The 20999-nt window shown below is 35.6% G+C and overlaps 1 protein-coding gene across 18 annotated transcripts in view; it reads left to right on the plus strand.

The window, feature by feature from the left end:
• RBFOX1 (RNA binding fox-1 homolog 1) overlaps positions 1 to 20999 on the plus strand; it is a 751763-nt gene that overhangs the window by 366328 nt on the left and 364436 nt on the right. Inside the window, exon 1 of one of the 18 annotated variants that reach the window (XM_090151354.1) lies at positions 7769 to 7899. The exons of 16 other annotated variants lie outside the window; for them this stretch is intronic. The gene's annotated coding sequence lies outside the window, so the exon portion shown is untranslated. Of the gene's footprint in view, positions 1 to 7768; positions 7900 to 20999 lie in introns of those variants that run through there. One more of the 18 variants, XM_031595192.2, reaches the window with a different exon arrangement.

The raw sequence follows: 20999 nt of genomic DNA on the forward strand, positions 1-20999 counted from the left end.
TCCCCCTAGGAATTTAACAAATAGGCCTAAGTGCACTTAGCTGTTCTTGACATCTGTTGAAATGATATCTGCCCGTGATGAGGGAATCATGGGAGTTGGTCTGAGGGTATTGTCAGGATCAGTGAGCCACAAGAAACTGCATTTCTCTCTGCAAAATTAGAAGAAAAGCCTACATTAGCAGTTTTAGGTTAAGCTCTAATGATTATGGCTTCTGTAGCAGACTTCCATTTTCTGATTTAATGACACTGGCACTGTCTTCAGAAAGATGTTAAGTAAATATTAAAAATTATGTTAAAACATAAACAATGAAGTATGAGTTCAGACTGTAATAAAAAAAAAGGATTTCACGGTGCTACCGTTGGTAGAAACCACGCCTTTTGAGAGGAACATCCAGGTTTATATGTTGTTTTATGACATTTTATACTGTTTTTGAGAGAGACGCCCAGGTTTATACCTTTGTTTTTTATGGCATTTTATTCTGTGTTATGAAACTCAGAAACTGTTAGGTAAACAGTGGAGACTGCATATAAGACAAGAAACAAAAACTGAAGATTAACCTTAAATTCCCTGGAAAGGCAAGGATAGTGAAGACTGATGTTGTGTGCTTGCTCATTTTGATTACATCTGTAATTCAGAAGAAAGTATAGATTATTTAGTGCTTTTTACTGGACTTATAGTATACCTCTGCAAAGGAGAACTTGGCAATGCCTTTAAAGTCCTAAGAGACATAAGTTCCTCAGTATTATTTGAAAGCTGCATTTTTCAGTGCTTGGAGCATTTATATATATCACCTCATAAATTACATGAGTTGTAGCCTTCGAAAAGGCGATAAACATATTTTGGGGGTAGGAACAGAAGGTGAGATATGTATTGTGTTAGCTGAAGCGGCATGTGTGTGCATTTTGACAGTGCATTTTGCCTGTGTGAAGACATAGGAAAAAAAGCCCAGATTAGGCTTTGGGGGTCATTTCTTTTATATGTAATGTATCTTCTTTTGCCTACAGTATTCTTTTCCTATAATTTCCTTTAACAATCAGAAAACAAACATACTGTTCATTTGTTCTACTCTAACAGACAAAATAGAAATGATGTCGATAGGAAGTTTTTGTTACTCATTTTGTTTACAAATTCAGTATTTGAGGCCAGAATTTCAGTTTGGCTAACTTTTTTTGGAAGCTACTGAAATCACATCCATCTAAATTCATAATGCGCTACACAGTTTTACTGTTTTTCCATATACTGCAGTGTTGTTAAATGTTCGATCGCGTTAAAATATTAAAAAAAGAACAACACAGCAGATCTAAAAAAATATTGTATTTTCTCCTGCCATAAACATACAGAGCAATACGTGATAAAAATAGACCCATCAACATTAACAGTTATTCTGTTTTAAAGACCAACGTGAAAGCAGTTAATTTCATGTTTGGATTATTAAAACAGTTTGGTCTCTCGTACTCACTGAGCTTTTTAATAAATTTAACTGTTCTGTGCAAGCATATGTGAAGAGATCTATGCAGAACCAATACATGTACGTAGCGTATTATTTCTTTAAAATGAAACAGTTAAGAAAGCCAGGAGATGCTCTGGCAACTCTAGCCCTTGTACTCCCATTGAGCATTCAAGTAGTAGCAACATCAGCCACATCACAGCTCAGTGTGTAGGTCTGTCCACAGACAGCTATGTCATTTGGTAAATATATAGAATAAAGCCAGCAACTGTTTCCCTCCTAAGGGTGTGAAGAAAAGAAAGGGTAAGAAAATTGGAGAAAGTGCAGCGATGGTAAATGGTAGCCATTCTTTTAATAGTGGTGATATTTTCCCCCAAGATTGAACTTCGAATTAACATTAAAAATTTCATTTTCAATCTTACAGTTGTAAAACTTGGGATTTGCTCCAATTTCCTGTGAAGTGTGATGTCATGTAAATGAAAACAAAGGAATCTGAGATGAAAAGGTTCTTCTTTCCAAACACGCCATCGTCATTACTTGGCTTTTAGGAATATTTCTCTTTATTATCTTATTTCCCAATTTCCTGCAACTGAAAGGTAACATCGATTTCTATGCTTAGTGTAAATCTTTTGGCAATAGAATTAATTAGAATGTCAGTTTGTTTGCCTTTACAGTTATCCATGCTTCATTCTCTTTAAAACTGTAATAAAAATAAGATTGGAATATATGTGTAATTATGTATTTTTTCACTTTTCCCTGAATATAAGGAATGTACCATAACTTAGCATGTCTTAAAGCAACCTCAAAAAAACTGTGGTGCAATATATGCTCATCTAGGCAAAAATTTTGAATTCATTCAAATCTTGCACTTGTAATTAGGCATCTAAATATAATGGCCTGATTTTTTCAAAGATGTGAGAACATTCAAGCACAGTGTCTTGCTAAGTTTTGCTGTGCTCTGCATTTCTGAAAACCAGGCCATATACGTAGGTAGCCTAAATAGAGATTCATGAACTAATTTGAAACTTAAATAGGCTAAATTACTGAGTCTGTTTCTCAATTCACATTACTCTTAAAGGAGAAAAGCTGTGACTACTAGCAGGGATCTTTATGTTATTGGCACCAATATCAAAACACCAATATTTCTGTGGCAGATTTTAAAGTATTTTTTGTAGCTGTATGATGGTCCAGTGTTATATTGCCCAAGTTTAAGGCAGAAGATCTATCCTTTACTTTCCAAATTATACAAGAAACATTGTTCAGGTAGAACACTTTCAGTGAAACTGAATTATGTTTGGATGATCTCAAATGGTTGCTCTCCTTAAAGTCAGAGTGTTTAAGAAAATGTTGCATGTTATGAATGAAATACATTTTATATTTAACAGAACGTTTACAACTGTCAAGTAGTGTGTTTCTTTCTCTTTTTAACAGACGTAATTTTGTGGTTTACCAGAAACTTGTTTCAGGAGTTATTTTGCTTTTCTAATGGAAACAAATGTAACTGGTTTGGTTATCAATTCTTTTTATCTCTAAATTTAGATTTCTCAAGGAAAAAACAAACAAACAAACAATGAGATCTGGTATAACTGTGAGAAAAATCAGTGTAATTGCTATTGCCAGTACCTTGCAGTGGTCACTCTAATGGCATTGGCAACTGAATGAGACAGAGTGATGAGAAAAAGCAATTATTCTTGGTTTAATGAGGGCATTCTCTGTGTAATGTGCTAATTAGTCCTGAAAGTCCAAATTCCAGTTTGAATATATTGATTAGAATTCTTTACTCTTTGACTAAATTTAGTTCATTCATTTTCTTATTTAAATTTGGTATAGTGATGCTTCTCCTAATGCGTGTCAGAGTAGGATGTAGATGCTAATGCTACTGTACCATTGGTTACATTTTCATGCAAAAACTTTCAATTTCTAGTTCTCTTTTTGTTTTGTTAGGTTTGTTTTCCAATATCAAATGAATTATTTTTTGGTAGGCATTAAAAAAATGTAGAAGCATGGATACAGGTATATCTGGTAGCATCCAGAGAAAAAAAATATAGATATATTTAATAAAGAAAAAATCAGAGGCTGTACAACATTGCACTTTTGTCTATAGATTGTTTCATTAGAAAATATGGTAACTCAGTATTATTTCGTGTAGAGCCATGGGTCAATGAGCATGGTGTGGATTGGTGGTTGGACGAGGTGATCCTGGAGGTCTTTTCCAGCCTGAGTGATTCTATGATTCTGTGGAGAAAATTTTCAAGTGTGGATGGTTACCCTTTTGGCATGGGGTAACAGCAGAGACGCATAAGGCAAATATTGCAACTATTTCTCCCGGAGTCCCAATATAGAATTCTCCCTCCCATTTTTGGGGAGAGACTTTCCTGCAAATTTTTCTACGCTTCGGATGAAGAATACCTTTTAGAAAATAGTGAATATTGCAGGGTTAGAAAACTCTTAAAAATAAAGTTATTAACATGTTTCCATGTCTCATAAACATGCTGGTATGCCTGAACAAGGAATGAAGATAGCTGTGGTCTTGTGAAACCACTGCATTTCTTTGCAAGTGAAGTGTTTTAAAGTGCAGCATTCAGCTGCCAGAGCAGTCGGTGCTGAGCCCATCAACAGTGTCATTTCAAAAAGAATTCTTTCCAATGATGAATTTAGTGACTCTTTTGCTCTCTTGTTTTTTCTTGTTACATGAGTAATTCATAAACACTTTGTGACTTAGGCAGTGGGGTGCGAGCAGAAGTATCTAAGAAACCAGAAAATCTCTAGCCAGAATGACAAATCCTTAGGCAGAGCTATAAAACATACAGATCAGTAGCACAGAGCCATAAGAATGTATTGACTGTGGCCCAAACTCATCAGAAGATTGATCAATCCAGCTGGCTTGCATTAATTGTGAAATAGAAGGAACGATGCAATCAATGATAGGCATGAAAGTGCAGCAGTAATGATGCCACATCTAGCTAATCCAATAATGGAGAACCTGATGTATAGTGTATTGGAATTCCTCTGTTCAGGCCCTGTCACAATAAAGTATATCCTGCAATTATGGGGAAAAGTTGAGCAGGCAGCAGTTGAGCCACCCAATCAGCCGGTGCCACGATAGTTTTCCTGATTAAACACTAAGCTTAGTGGCACTCAAACACTGTGGCTTCTGTGCATTAAGAAAAATAAACCTTTAATTGATGTGAAACTTAGTATTTGAATCAAAGCAAACTATGAAGATTAACTAGGTATCTTGCACATGTATTAAATTTGAACTTCTAAACAATTTATAAACTGATCTCTCAGTTTCAAGGAGGAAGGACCCTATGCTGACCTGAGAGCCTCTGGTTTCCCGTGCTGGAAATCAATAAGACTCAAAGACATGGTGGGAAAAAATAATATACTTAACAGACCCTTAGAGAGCTGAAATTTAGTCACCTTCTGTAGCTGCCTATGGGTACAAATTTTAGTTTGCTCAGTGTAATGTCAACACTGGAGGAAGAGTTATGTTTTCAGAGAATGGCAATGACTCGACCTGCGGCTGAAATTAGGAATCGGAGTTCATCTATCTAACTAAAACAACCAATCAAACAAAATTCTCTCCAAAATATAGCATTTTTCACGTTAAGGTGCTTAAAGTTTTTCAGTTATTATTGAAGTATTGATTTTTTTAGCATTACATTATTAATGAAATCTTAATAATTAAATTTACCTACATAAGCTTGCCCTTTGTCATTTTAATTTAATGTTGGATTGGCTTTACCTTGTGATCGATGCGGGAGATGCTGCACAGTGGTGCTGAGCAGACAGGAGCACCTGGGAGGTGCGTACTTGGAACACCTGCTGTGCAGTTCTGCTCTCCCATGGGGCAGAACCAGCTGCTGAGATGCTACATGGGGTTGTTTTCTCCTATACATAAATGGGAAAATTTAGAGGAAAAGCGGAGACAGGATTGTGGTGGTGTTTTTTTTCTTTAGCTCATCCCTTCTTCACTTTTTTATTTCTTCTTGAAAGGAAATAACAGCTCTCAGAGCAGCTCAACGTTAGAGTGCAAAGCATTGCTTATGTGTAGTTTTGAGTGATTACGGAAAGGAAAATGGATGACTTCTTAACCACTGTGGAAACACTTAAACATATCTATAGATCATTCTGTTTTACCTGCTGGAAATCACTGATGGCTCTAATTCCAGTACTGGATAGGTGTTTTTTTTATTTTTATTTTTTATTTGTTTTGTTGTTGTTGTTTTTAATTATTCTTTGGTTAAGTATATGAGATTGCCAGTTTTCAGATGCAAAATCCATCTATGAATTGAAGTTTTGACATTACGTAGTTCTTGGGGCTTTTCAATATTCACCGTTTCTAAATGGAAAAAGTAGAAATGTGGAAATGTTTTTTGTAAACAGAATAACTTTCCCATGCTTGGTTGTTTTTTGTTTTTTGGTTTTTGGTTTTTTTTTTAATTATTATTTTGAAAGGAATTGCTGACAAAAAGAAGTTTGGGAACCCTTGTATGAGCAAATAACAAATAGACAAAAGAATTTGCATTCATATATGTTAGATTAGGAGCCCTACACGTCTTGCTTTAGCTTCCTTGATTCTAGAGCAGTCAGCTCCAGAAGAACAATGAGCAAGTGTGATCAGTACTTTCATGCCCTAGTGCAGAAGATCCAGCACTCTAAGCCTTCAGCTTGCATCATCTATTTCAGACAGTCAGTATTTGTGCAGGGCTTTTATTTTTCCTCTCTAAAATTTACACCTCTTGAAATTAAATGACAAAAGAAACCAAATCACTCCCATGATTACAATGGGAAAGTAGAGAGAAAATTGAAAAGATGATTTCTTGTAAAACTTCTAAATATTTCAAGATTTTTCTATATAATGTGTTTAAGTATGATATTAAAAAGTAAATAATAAACATACTTACGTGAGTTTTCAGCCTGCTTAAGTGAGTAGAAAGGAAAGGCTGTTAGAGTCTGTGGTCAGCCAAGATGCATGCGGCCTGTCATAGCAGGAAACTTAGCCATAAACTGACCTTGAAGACCTTGTCAGTTCTGTATTTTTATAAAGGAGTTCCAGAGAGTATTTTAGAATTTGAATGAAGTAATCTGGATATTATTCACAGAAATTTCATGCTCTATCTCCTTGAGAAAATAGAGAAGTCTCAGTAGAATAGGGCCCTTGCTTCATTTCAGTTTGGCTTCAAAAAAATGGAATTACCTGGAAGAGCCAGGAGTCTTGTATACCATGAGTTATATCATGAATTGATTAATAATAAGCTGATAATTTTGTTGGCTAATATACAGCATTCTGTTGCATAAGCTCAGCCACTTGGAGAAGGACATGTGAACCTACAGGAAGTAAACAGGAAACTCTACATTTATCAAATATAAAATGCAAATGTTGTAAGATAAATGATTTCACATCATTTGAAAAGTGTATTCATAGAAGTTGCATTATGTTGAACTGATCAAGTTTTAGTTTAGTCTGAATTTAATTTTCTTGACTTTCTATTTCCTGTTAAACTTCTTTCTGAATGATTCAAGCCAACCTAACACAGATTGTACTCCAATGAATCCTAATCATTTTCTCTTGATTTCCTTCCCTGCACTGGAAAATGGCAAGGTTTAAGAATGTTTTTGTTGAGAAGATTAAATATCACAAAAAACCCCACAATCCCTCAGTACTGTATTGTACTTTTGTATATTTTTGTTTCTCTTTAGGAAGAAAATAGATTCTATGTTGAACCTTTTACTTAAAAATACAGCAGTGTAACATCAACAAAAAGAAAAAGTTGTAAAGGTAATAATGCTACCATAACTAGATCTTAATAGCAACTGTTTCTGTGAGAAGTTAATGGTGTGATGTATAATTTTAAATATATTTCTAATTGCATAAACTCATAACACTTAGCTTTACACCTCCCCATGATAAAAATAATAACCGAAGCAGTCCAAACTCTGTGTTGGTACGTAATTGCTTTGGAACACTCTCACCTTCCTAACGTCTTTGTTTTTGCAATTTTTACCACTAAGGAATTACTTCCATAGAGGGAAATTGTATTCAAGTTATGTTACAGCAGTAAATGAGATCAACTAACCTTGTTTCTTTCTGGAACAATTAATTTCAAGCCAGCCTATTTTAAAGAAAGTACTGAGCGGTGTGTTTTATAATTGCTGGAAATCTGTACAGGCAATATTAGAATAGAAATATTGGATTTCTTTTCAAGTTTTGAGTAATCCCAGTAGACTTGCAAGCTGCTATGAATAATTCTGTAATGTCTAAGTAGAAGAGTTGAGGTGTTTTTCCCCCTCTCTTACAGATTAGAGCTGTTATTTGAGGCAAAATGTCAACATTAAGGCAAATGAAGACACTTTGTTAGGATTGAAGTAGTAACTGATAGCCTGAAGACATCGACCAATAAGCTGACTGCAGCAATACTTTTGTGTGTGTTTCTTCACTCAAAGAAGTAAGTAGCTAGATGCCACCAATCATTTGTGATGTTATTATTCAAGTATATTCATAACGAAATAACTTATGCAAATACGTTGCTCTTACCAGTTTAATGTAATTAAGTGGCTGTATATATCTTTGTTAGATATTCCGTATTTGTCTTATTTGTACTTTAAAGTGTACCTAAAAACTTGTGCATCGCTAATAGGACTGGGGAGGTGAAGAGGCACGCTCAGAAGCTGCTTCTTCCATGAGAATATGGCTGTTCCATTTGCCTGCTCTATATAGAAAATACTGTTTCAGCTTTCAGTGTCAGTATCATTAACTTTTGTAATTTCTACCGAATGCTTTTGAAGTAAAAGTTATAACGCAGGAAGTGACCCTAAAAGATCTTGCAGAGTTGAAAGTCATTGAAGAATTCTAAGTATTTGAAAAGAAGGTGCTAAAGTTTTCCCCTACGTATAGAGAAGGATACTGGTTCTTCTAGGATTAGCAGAGCCAAGGTCATCCACAAACAGAAATCATTGAGCTAATGGAAATAGTCTCGCTATGAGGGACTCTTCTGAAATCGATTAACATGATCTAGATTATTAAAGGGAAATCTTCTCCCCCTCCTTTGATTTATCTTAAATTCAGAGTCCTGAAAACAAGAAGATAAAGTGTTCTTAACATTTTGAGAGCAATAAAACTCATCAGAATGCAATGTTTCTTTTATGGTCTAGGCAAAGTAGTATATTTTGCTGACATTATAAATGGTTGTTGAGTGATCATTTAGCATTTTTGTTGTTTAACAGCAGAATCACTCTGCTTTTGAGTTTCAGGCTTTGTTTCTTAATCTGGCTGTATTATATTCCATGTTTATGGCTTTTCTGTACTATTTATTTCTATTATGAGTTGTCTTTAAAATTCAATGTAGGTGGTTTGTGTAACTTTATCCACTGGTGTCTCATATCTCAATACCATATTATAACATGTATGTGATTACATTTGGCTGGTGATCACAGTGGACAAACTTGGGGCTTTGTGAAATTTGTGCAGTGAACACCAGGAAAACATCTCAAGATCATCAACAATAGTACACAAAGACTTAAAACTTCCCATATTTTTTTAATTCGTTTTTAATGGAAGTCATGCACATGGCATTGCTCAAATAACCCAGATGTGGGCTTTTGAAGCACATAAATGTGCCAGCCTGTGAGTTCAGCTCACCAGCATGCATCAGCGGTGATGAGTAATCTAAATGTACAGAGAATGGACTAGGCTGCTTTTAATGTTGCAAGTTGAGAGTGCTCATTAAGGGAGAAAAGAGGAAACTTCAAGCACCTAGTGCTAGGCTTAAAATCATTCCAGCTCCATTAGCATGCATTATTTTATATTCCACATCAAATCAGTTTAGTTTCTGAAAGAAGAGGCAGGATGCCAGCAGTTCTTTCAGGAAACCACACACCAATTTTAGGAAGGTTTCAACAATTTCATCCTTATCAAAGCTGAGGGTTCCTAGCTTTCTAACAGTTGATTACCAAGTTGAAGTAAGAATGGGAATTTCTCGCATGTCTGGCAAGGCATTATTCATGTGTTCCTCTCCTCCCACAAGCAATAGGCAACAAGTAACTTTTACAACCTGGTTATTAGGTACTGCAAGGTGAAAATGTAGTGAAAATACATCCAGACATCAGAGAGAGACTCTATTTAACCTGGTTAAGAAGAGTGTCTTTTCTGCTGTGTGGACCTTGGGCTTTCCACATTTCCAAAGTTGGAATATAACATGTACAGCAAACATACTTATCTTAAATAATCAAAACTGTCAAGTAAAAAGAAAAGAGACTCACTGTCCTCCCCGGTCTCTGCAGAAATGTCTTTTTTTTTTTCTCATGGGAATGGATATTTTAGAAAATGATAGCAAAGCTATTGAAAATACTGAACTCAATCCTTGCTTTATTTCAAGTTCCACTCAATCCCTTTTCCACTATATTGGTTATGAGTTTAGATTTTTCCCAGATTTTGTTTATGCTTTTGAAGGGCTTTGAGCAAAACGGGATTTTTGTGTTGTGTGTGTTTTGCATTGTTTTATTGTGTTGGTTTTGGTTTTTTTGGGTGTTTTAGTTTTCCTTAAGACAGATGGTGTCTCAGGGACACCATAGATTAAAACAAAACCCCCCAGAACCAGCTGGTAAGGTGCAAGGAGAGACCAGACCAGCAGTACATGCCTGTTTGCAGCGTTGCAAAATCTCTCTTATTTTCTAGGAGGAGCTGGCGCATAAACCAGACATGCAGTTCTTTATCCACAAACTGTAACAGTAAAATAAATAAATAAGTAGCAAATAATTCAGATTTATGGCACACTGTAGATTCAGTACCTCTCTGTCCTGGCTTGCATACTTAAATCCAGATATGGCTTAAGAAAAAAAATTACTGCAGTCTAAGAACTATAAAATACTAAGAGGAAATAAAATCAATGTTGGCGCAACTTTTAGAATGCAAAAGATACAGACAAGCACATGTGCACACACACTATAAAATGTTACAGAATATTGTTTATTCAGAAGATTCAGCTCGAAGAGTCAAATAACTGAAAATGAGTGAAAGAAAAAGCAAAGCAGTTTCATGGATGCCTACATATTGTTGTTTTCCTAAAATCCAGGCATTTTTTCCCTGCAGGTAGAAGGCAGTCTCACTACTTCTGGATGCCCAATGTGGGCAGATGAAAGGTGTTATTATTTCCTCTTTCCAGAGTTCTAAGCCACAAGTCTCCTGGATGCAAACATTTGAATTACAGCGTTTTGAGAATCAAGTGAAAGGCTTTGGAAAAAAAAAATACATTTCCACAATGTATTTTTAGTCTGGTTTTATTTACTAAGAATACTGCATATTAATTTCAACAAATTATTACAGCTTACTGGAATGCAGAGCATATACTGAGCAGAATGTATGTGTCGTTTGTCAGTCTTTGTCCATAACCTGTCCTATTTATGTGCAGTTGAGAAGCTTAGATTCTAAGTTTCTCCTTTCTTAATAGAGCAGAAATCTTCATGTATCAAGAACCAGACAGACATGGTGAGCGCAGAGACTGAGGGAATAAAGAAAAGGGCGATCACGGTTTGTGGAAGATTCTGATATAGATTTTGTCTTTATTGACAACAAAAGCAGTGTTTTACAACACTCTAAAAATGGACAGAACTTTACCATATGCCTGCTCTAATGATGCAGGATCTCCCTGACTTGAGGTCTGCTCTAACACAGCCTGTTGGGATTGCTGCCTGGCAGCTCAGGGTCCTGGGAGCTTTAGCCAGGGGCCTGCATTGCAGGCACAGAGGGCTTAGCTCCTTGAAAAGCAGTGTGGGAATGTCTCAGTAACTGAAGGGGAGGAGAATTAGATAACAAAAAGCTCGTGGGATCTGTTGGAGTTACCAAGTTGAGCTCTCTCTGCAGAATGTTCCATTGCTATTGACGTTGCAATTCTAATGGCCAAACATCTTTTTCAGCACGCTCACAGACAGCTCGAGATGCATAGCAACGCCTGTTTAGTTGCTTACTTGGCGACTTAACAGCTTTGCTATCTCTGTACCTTTGCTGATTTTGACCAAAGTCATCACTGTATGTTGCCCTTGTTAACTTCGGCTACACAGCTTGATGTTTAGAAACAGTGTTTCCCCTCTGTGCTCTTCCTCCCTCTTTGTCGTCGTTTTTAGGCTTTCAGGAATACCACACCATTTTCCTGACTTTAAACATTGGGAGACTCTCGTACTATGCTGCAGATGCAAGGCAAAGGCTGTATTTTAACTAGGGGTGCTTAGTTCCTGCAAGACTTACTTTATTCCATGGTGGTCATTAGATACTAGAGGTATAATTATTCAGATTTATTTCTCCGTGACTGAAATTACAGTATATCTAAGCCTAGGTTGTAAGAAAATTTTTAAGCATGTTAAACCAATGGAAAATAATTAATGCTTGTAATGACATGTGCTGTTTGAGACATTAGGAATTTTTGTGTAATAAGAGACAACCTTGTCTCAGAATATATGTAACAGGGATGCAAAAGGCCTGAATTCAAGTCTCTGTACAAAATTAGAAATCAAGCAATTGATATGATATACTGACAAACGAGACAAGTAACCTAATGCAGAGAAGCATTAGCTACCCTTTTAATTGCTGCTTATCCTCTCTCAGTAAGTGAGGTAATTGATGTTTTACTCTCAAAATTGATCTCAGTGTTTCAGGTAGTTAGCAGAACAGAATAGCTTTTACATCATATAACACTAAAAATCGATTAATCGCATAAACTAATCCCAGGCTTGAAAATTTGCTAAACTTGAAGACTAGCTGATTGAAAAATAATGAGGTTGTTTGGGCCTTGATTTCACTAGGCTAGATTGCGTTTAATCTGACATAACAGCATAGAACATGAAGGCACTGTTCCTTTCTTTTGTTTTTCCAGCGCTTGTATGCTCACAAATTTCTTTTCTTCCTTTTTTTTTTTTTTGTTTAACTTTTTTTTTTTTGCCCTTTTGCATTTCTTTCATTTTTTTCTCTTTCTTTTCATTTCAATTCTTAATCTGTTAACTAATGCTTTTCACTTGCACTTCCCCTGATGTTATTACACTTCTTGCCTTGCACAGCCTTGGCTTTCACTCTTAGTGATGAAGCCATTCTGCAGCAGGAACCTTGCAGAGGGACAAATACAGGAGTGCTCAGAGTTGCTATGATTCAACGATAACCAAGAAAGCCAAGGGGAAAAAGGCAAACAGACAAACAAAAAATCCCAACCCACAACAGATTCTAGTTAAATATATCCAAAATTCAGGCTTCAGACAGATCTCCTGCAGACTGGGAGTTTTTGTCTCAGGGGTGCACCAGTGGTTTTGTGGTAATTTTGATAAGATCAGAACAGTATAATAAATGTCTGAAGAAAGAGCATTCAGTGCTATATGCTTCAGCCATTCTCATCAAGTGCATACTTGGCTAAAATCATGAAAACAAAACAAAAAAAGAATTTCTGGAAATAAAAGTGAGGAAAGGCAATAACCTGCATCTACAATGACGTTGAGTAATTCTGCATATTTACCTCATTGCAAAGTGTAATGAAAGAAGTTCTACAAAATCTGTTCAGGTGCGAGAGAATTGCAAGGTGTAAAAGAATTGTTTCCAATGTCTTACTATACTATACTGAATGCACAGACTGTACCATCACACTGTGAGCGTTACTTGCATGCAAATGAGAATGAAATGGACATTCTGCATTGCTCTCTTCAGTTACTATTTCAGCCATGTATATTATAACATGATGTTGAAATTATTTACAAATAGAGTGATTTGATTTGTCCTGTGCTGCGATGTAAACACCAAATATACATATGTTTATAAATATATATAGATAGATATAAGCAAAATATTTTCCTGCCTGTGTATAGAGCTACAGATAGATAGATATAAGAAAACTTCTCGGTAGAATTTTTTTTCCTTTCAATTTGGGTTACTATACGGCAGGAAAGTGAAAAAATGTATTGCTATATGAAGAAGAAAAGAGGTTATTTTTTATTGTAAAAAGATACAGTATTGAGATCTTTCATGTATATATAGCAAAAGACGTCTCTCTCTCATAAACTCTGACCTGAAACTCTGTCAGCATAGTTCACCTTTGGGCAGCTCATCACAAAGTCTCAAAGAAATGTTGGCAGCAGCTCTTCCATGCATAACAATTGTATGCAGTGTGTCATTAAAATTACTTCGGAATGTATAGATACAATAGAATCTTGAAGCTGCAGTTTCAAGCTTGTTATCACAAAGGACATTGGAGAACATGACATATAGTTTGCAAAATGAGCATAGGTGTGCGTGCATGCACATGCCTATACATAAGTTTAAATATTTCCTTCTACTTCTCTATTTTTAGGGCAATATGACTGTTACCGTAGTTTCATTGAAGGGTGACTCTGCCAGCTGCCCCCAATTTTTTCCAATGACTGTTCATTTTCTTAAGAGAAAAGCAAAGAATATTTTAAATGAGACTTGCTTGTCCAAAGTAACCTGAGTGAAAAGAGTGCACTGCCATAATGGATGCCCTGATATGATAATCTCTAGATGTTCTCTCTTTACAAAGCATCAAGGTTTTTTGTTTTTGTTTTTCTGGTGGTTGTTGTTGTTGGTTGTTTGTTTGTTTTTAGGAAAGCTTTAAAAATTCTTGGGGAAAAAAAGGATTTGTTGCAGCAAGCTGTAATGCTGCCACTAAAAATATATTGCTGATTAAATTTTATTGGCAGCCCTTGTAATGTATTCTTAGAACCAGTAAGTGCACTGAGTGAGTAATTATTGAATGCTAGACACTGCATCTTCTATAGTTAGTTAAGCTGTTTTGGAAAGGAGATTAAGGCCATATGCACTTGCCTTCCCTGTGTAGCTATTAGGTGTGGGCACTGTGTGGAATAAAACACCTTCCTTTAGGATGCCAATGCTACAAAGGCTGAAAGAAACTTTGGTTTTGTCCCTCGCTTTTTCACTTGAAAACTGCGGACAAACTGGGAGATAAGATCAATATTTGTAAGGCCTACAAGATAGATTTTCACATGGAGGAAAAGAATTTTGATTCTTTCAAAAGAAGTCTCCCAAGGACTGTTCCTATGTTGAGCAGTGGTATTCAGAGCTACCCTGTATGTGAAAATAAATACGAAATTTCCCGAATCATACTTTTACAATGCTCAAGGTTTTGGGTCACTTCACATTACTAATGATGAGCTATATTCAGCTGTGGCCCAACATCACTGATGTGGAGCAGTAGCACCCATGTTTCTGACTCATGAAGCTGTGCAGTCTGTGCAGGTGGGAGGGAAGCTCCTGGAGCATTGCTTTCCCCACCTCGTGATGGGATTCCTGTTCTTGTGCATGATGGCTGGGCTCCTGAGGTGTAAGTCAGTAAGAGTAATGAATTGCAAAGTAACACTTGGAGGTTAAACTTGAATCCTAGAAAAGTTCTTGATTTGCAAGAGCCACTGAATAGAAACATGAAAAATTTTGAGTATCCTTCTTGTTAATGGCAGCATATGAGGCTAAATATAACCAGTATTGTTATTAGATAGTTCCTGCTCACTTAGTTCTCACTTACTGATGTATTTTGTTCTCAATACTACTGTGTTTGGCACAGCAATTTGTCATGGTATTGTTTTCTTTTAAATGAATGTTTCAGGGTAATCTACTATTAATTGTAGATAATTAAAGACATTACTTCTTGTACTTACATTACTGTTTCTTACTAACATAGTGACAACTGGAAAGTTGTTGGAAGTGATTATGTAACAAACTTTAGGTCCAAGCAGGAGAAGTGTTCACACAGTCTTGCCACATTTCTTTTGTGTTCCTATCTGAAGTGTATCGTCTGGATACCTGTGATCATTAAGTGGAGTTACCTTCAGCTGGTAGCTACAAGACTTATTTTACATTCTAAAGACATTCTTTAGATTTCCAACTCTAAAATAACTCATCTCAGTGTTGTTCCTTTGCAATTCTGCTGCTGTAAGTTAAAGAAAGATATTGCCTTTGGTATGTAAGATTTACAGTACAGAGCAGAAAAAAGGATTTTTACATTACCAGCACTGAGAAGGGATTGGTTTGTGGCACCGGACTTTCTACCCGTTTGTACAACCTATCATTCTACTGACCAATGCCATGTGAGGGGGAAAAAATATATCATAAAATGTGTTCCTCGTGATGTTTGGTTTACAGCTCTTTAAAATCTGCCTGCAATGGAAATGCTCCCAGGAATTGTTAGTCCTAATGCAGAGCACAGGTCAAGCACGTGCCACAAAAGTGAGACCATTTTGAGTTTGGACTCGCAGGTGTTTTCTCTATGGGACTCATTCAAAGTATTCAAAAGCAAAACAAAACAGAAAACCACTTCTGTTGTTGGGTATATTTATATAGCATCAGTAACGTTAGCGCGTGAAGTTCTCTCTCTAAACTTTGTGAAGGCATAATTCCTCCATGCCTTTGATATGCTTTAGGAAAAGAACGTCACCTGAGGGGTCTACTGTTTGATAAATTAGTGCAGTAAAGGCAACCTCTGCTTCACAAAGAAGATTTATTACAGAACAAGCTGATAAATGTGACAAAGGGTACAATACTGGTGTTTTGATTTGTGATTTTTTTTTTGTGTGTGAGCACAGAACTTACCATTGCATTTTATGTACAAAATAGAAAGGATAATTTAAAAGACATTGATGACATTTAGAGGCCTACTTCCTTCTGAACATTAGTGTGGATTCTAGTGATTAATTTGCATCTTTCATTTATATCTTTGCAACTTTCTCCCGAGATGTAAAGACAAGTAGTGCAGATATGTTTCATAAATAATGCCATCCACCAAAATTTCAAGTGGAGTGATGCATGCGAACTGACTGTCCTAGTGATCTTACTTCATACTGTACACATTTTTCTTTTCTTTTTATTTTTTTTTCAATCAGATTTTATTGACAAGCATGTCTATATAAAGTAGCTGTAAATGTATAGGCACGGACCATACTTATTAAATCTCAGTTAAAGGCAATTGTTGAATGCTAGCTAATGTAGTTAATGTTGAAAATCCTAAGGATTTCCTATTTTATTTGCAGATTAATAAGTTTTCCTAATAAATCTGTTGATGGCTGATTTATTAGGTTAATAGTTCAGAATAGCAATATGCTTTGAGTAGTTTTAAATAAATTAACCTGTCACTACAAAGTTTAATTTTGTATTATTTAAAAGAGGAGCGCTGAGGAAATGGATGAATCAAAAGTTTGGGTGTTTGTCCATTCATTGGCTTCTTGCTGACCTTGCAATATCTCTCTTTTCAAGCCATTTCCTTTTATAAGGACCTCTTTAGCTAATAATTTTATCTGCAAGATAAAAGCTGTGTTTTGGTGGGGTTTTTTTTGTTTGTTTGTTTTTTGTTTTTGTTATTTGTCAAGCATTAACAACTGGATGATGGTGACTTATTTTTATCAGCACACAGGCACAGCAAGTAACCTTGCAGATGTTTACTAATAACACACAGGTAATATCTGCAGTGGCAATTTGTAGCATAACTGGTTTGAATAACTGTCTGAAAATCCATGACCACGTGCACTGACATCCTTATTTTCAGCCTTCCCTTCCTCTTTGAAGTATTTTTTCCAAGTTGCAAGTTGTTGTTATATGTATTTAGTATGCATAACTGACACTTTAACAGGCTGGTATTCATTTTTTTTTCTGATAAAAATATAGGAATTTCTTCTATGAAAAATAGAAATTTTCATTTTATTAAGTGTTCTTGGCCTAGAGTTTTCAGTCATTGTCTCTATTATTTTTTTTTAAAAATCTGCAAATCAGCAAATCGTAGCATTCATTTCAAAAGCTGTTAGCAATACCTGATACTCAGATATTAATTAATATATCTGACTTTATTCTGTATTTACACTAGCTTCAGAGTTTATCACTTAATAGGTATTCATGCCACAAACTGCATTAATTTTTATGCATAGAGACTTAACATCCATTTCCCCAAAGTTACAAGATTTTACAAGAATAAATTCTTGTATTAACTGTATGCTCGTGATGCAAGAAAATGATTTATGCAGCAGTAAACAGTGTAATACATGTAATGAGCAGGTCTTGGTCTGGTAGTGTTTGCATTCAAAGATAACATACTTTATGCTGATTATTTCTTTAGCATCACAGTATTTTCAATTATGTTCTTTGCAGTGTCCATTTATTCTTTTTAATACAGTGTCTTTGCCTTCTGATTATTCCTTATAATACAGACTGTGCTGTGCAGGGAAATTAATGTATACTGTAGCTGGTCTTTTGTGTACCAAAGGAATATTTATTTGAATACTAAATATAGATAAAGTTTCTCATGGGATTGTTCTTTTACATGTGTAGAATTTAATTTTGAGGATTTTTACCACACAAGCTTTATTCTAGAATATTTGCAAAAATACTTTTTAGAGACTTTTTCTTTTTTTTTGCCAGTTTTTATGAAACTATAGTGCTGGGATGTTTCCAATTGAAAGGAAGCAGTGTGTTAGCATTCAAGGGGTAGTCACATCGTCATGTATTGCAGATGCAAAGTGGATGTAAAGCAGTTTCTCTCCTAGCTGTGTATTCACAAAAAGGCACAGCAGAGACACTCCTGGTTCCTTACGCTTTTTATAAACATAAGGGAAATGATTATACAGTGGGGTCAGTGGGGGGAACAGTTGCCGTGCTGGCTGGCGTTGTGCCATGTTGCAGGTTTTGTGCTTATGGGGGTCTCAGAAAATGAAGAGCTTCCCATCTGTACTGCAGTATTGCAAGTTTCGTCTATGGAATCGGGAAGCGAAAGGCAAATTCAGTGACATAGGTCTCTGTAGACCTGCAGCACGTTTTGGGAGTACAACTTAAAAACAAAAACAATAAAAGAAACAAAACAAAAGCCAAGGTTTTTTTTGCCAGGTACATGTTGGGTGCTATAGATGATCTCAAAAAAAAAAAAAAAAAAAAGCGTCTTAGCCCATGGCCAAGAAAAGATGAAAATTGGACTTGGGGTAATCTCAACTGTTTAAAAGAGTAAATATTACACAGGCAAATAATTACACACTGATCAAATACAACAATGATTTTTAGAGTGTTTCTGTTCTTTATATTTTTGGGGGGGAGGTTTTCTATTATTTTTTTCTCCTCAGTACAGTTTTCCTGTTTTGGAATCTTTTTCTAACTGAGGATATGAAGAAATCGAAAGAAAGGAGCAAATAAAACCATAGATTTTTTTTTATAGAAGATGAGATGGTTCCCATTTGCATTTACAGCTTTACAAAGATTGTAGCATGATGCTTTTTTTTCTTTTTCTTTTTTTTTTTTTTTGATGGAAATGCTTAATCTGAGCTCAATGGGCCATAATAATTGCCTGTTTCTTCCAGTAGAAAAAAAAAAAAAAACCCTGTTGTATATGATGCTTGAAACCTTAACTATGCTTAGTATTACGCACAGAACTGTAGACATTTCTTCACCCAGATATATTTATAACAGCAGCATTACTCAATATACAATACGAAGCCAAGGGCATTTGAGAGTAAATCAGTCCCTCTAGCTACTGCTATAGCACAATAACTGATGGTTGTAATAAAATCCCTTGAAATTAAAATTCTATGCGTGCAGAGGCACATACCTTGCCAAGAGAAACCTAAAGCTCTCTGTTCTGGAAAAATTTGCATATGCATAGACATATGCACTTTTTACCCATTTGTAATAGAAATTCAACGTGTACAAAAAATCTTCATGTTCTCAGCACTGGAGCAGCTCATTAGACTCTTCAACAGGGAACATTTGGGGGTCTTCAGGAGTCATACACAGGAAAAGCATTAAGTTGCTCATAGAAGAGGAGGATGGCTCCATCTCCTCCTTGAGGAAGAAAACTGTGATTTTATGTGTGAAATACTCTTAATGTTGTTGTCAGTCACTACAAAAAGCTCCCAAAACCCCACTTCCACTTTATATTATCCACGCATTTTCTGATAGTTTTAATGAGTTATCTGCATTTGGGTAACCTCATGGAACTCTGAGGTCTTCAGATAGATGTGTCTTCATTTGTGTTTTGGGTTTTCATATGAAGTACTTAATGAGAAGTCATTTTAAACAAATACCAATATTTTTACGTGTTAATGTACAAGTCCTTACTCTCTCTGAATGAAGACTCATTGGGGAGGGTGTGGTTCTCTTGCAACTCTATTTCTTTTGAATTCTCTAGGGCAATCAGATGATTAAGAAAAATTTCTTCACAGAAAGAGCGATAAGTCATTGGAACAAGGTGCAGGGAATTGGTGGAGTCACAGTCCCTGGAGGTTTTCAAGAAACATGTAGATGTGGCACTTAAGAGCATGGTTTAGTGGCGTGGTGGTGTTCAGTTGGCAGTGGATTTGATGATCTCAGTGGTCTTTTTCAACCTTAATGGCTCTATGATTCTCTGATGAAAATTCTAATAGAAAGGTGATAAAACAGTGCAAGGGAAGTGACTGCTTCCACAGGAAACATATCAGATGGCAGCACATGGCATATTTTCTTGTGTAACAAATTTTTTTTTAAATACAGAAAAAAACAAAAAACAACATAAAAAATATCATTTATTTTCAAGAGAACACTTTACACTTGGGTGAGCATCTAGTGAGAGGAAACACTGATTTTGCAAATAGTATTAAATAGTATGAATATCTGTGTCAGAATCTAGTGAAATATAACTGGTGATTAATGTATAATTTTATTTCTGTTACGTTTATGAATGTATGAGGAGACTTAAATCTGACAAAAACGCAGTTACTAATTATGAAACTATTGTGGTAAAACCACTGTGACTGTGATCAGCACCAAGTCTTTCACATGTGTCTGCCGTGCTCCGCAGGTCATCTATAGATAATGACTTTAAACTGTTTTTGTTTAATGAAATCAGACATATTTTCACAATATGGATGTTTATATTTTCATTGCCGTTTTTGAAGTGGAAGAAGAAGGACAGAAATGTTGTAGGGACTTTCCAGTATCTATTCTTTGAGTAGGCTTCTGAGTAGGCTGCACTGACAGTCGTGGATAAATAATTCTAGTGTTAACTGCTCGCTGGGATCAGGTCAGCTTTATATACCCCTTTATCAGAATAGAGGCTAACTCCACTTAATATAAATGTTTGTTTATGCTAAAGAATATAAAGAATTTCATTTATTTTTAGATATTTTCAAGTCACTTGAACTGTGTTCCATTTGAAATGATGTTCTCAATCCTGAAAGTGATTTGAATTTCAGGGAGTAATTATATAGGCATAACAAATATTTTGGAATATTGCACTGTAATAAAACTTTTCTTTCACACTTCAGGAGCAATTCTTCTGTATATAATACCTTTTGGTCCAAAACTTTAATCCTATCATTGCATTAAGGAAAAAAACAAAAACAAAACAACAACAATAACAACAACAAAAAAACTTGGCAGCAAAAGAAACTCCCCAGATGGAGCCAGTTCTGTTGGTATCTTTTGTCAGCCTCAGTGCCAGTGTTGCTCCCTTGGTCTCCCAATTGCATCCATAGGTGTTTTAGTTTTTACTTGCATTTGAGTTTTTCCTCAGGATTTACTTTCTAGTACATATTTGTA

Source organism: Phasianus colchicus, chromosome 16, assembly GCF_987193195.1.
Source record: "Phasianus colchicus chromosome 16, bPhaCol1.hap1.1, whole genome shotgun sequence".
Lineage (NCBI taxonomy): Eukaryota > Metazoa > Chordata > Aves > Galliformes > Phasianidae > Phasianus > Phasianus colchicus.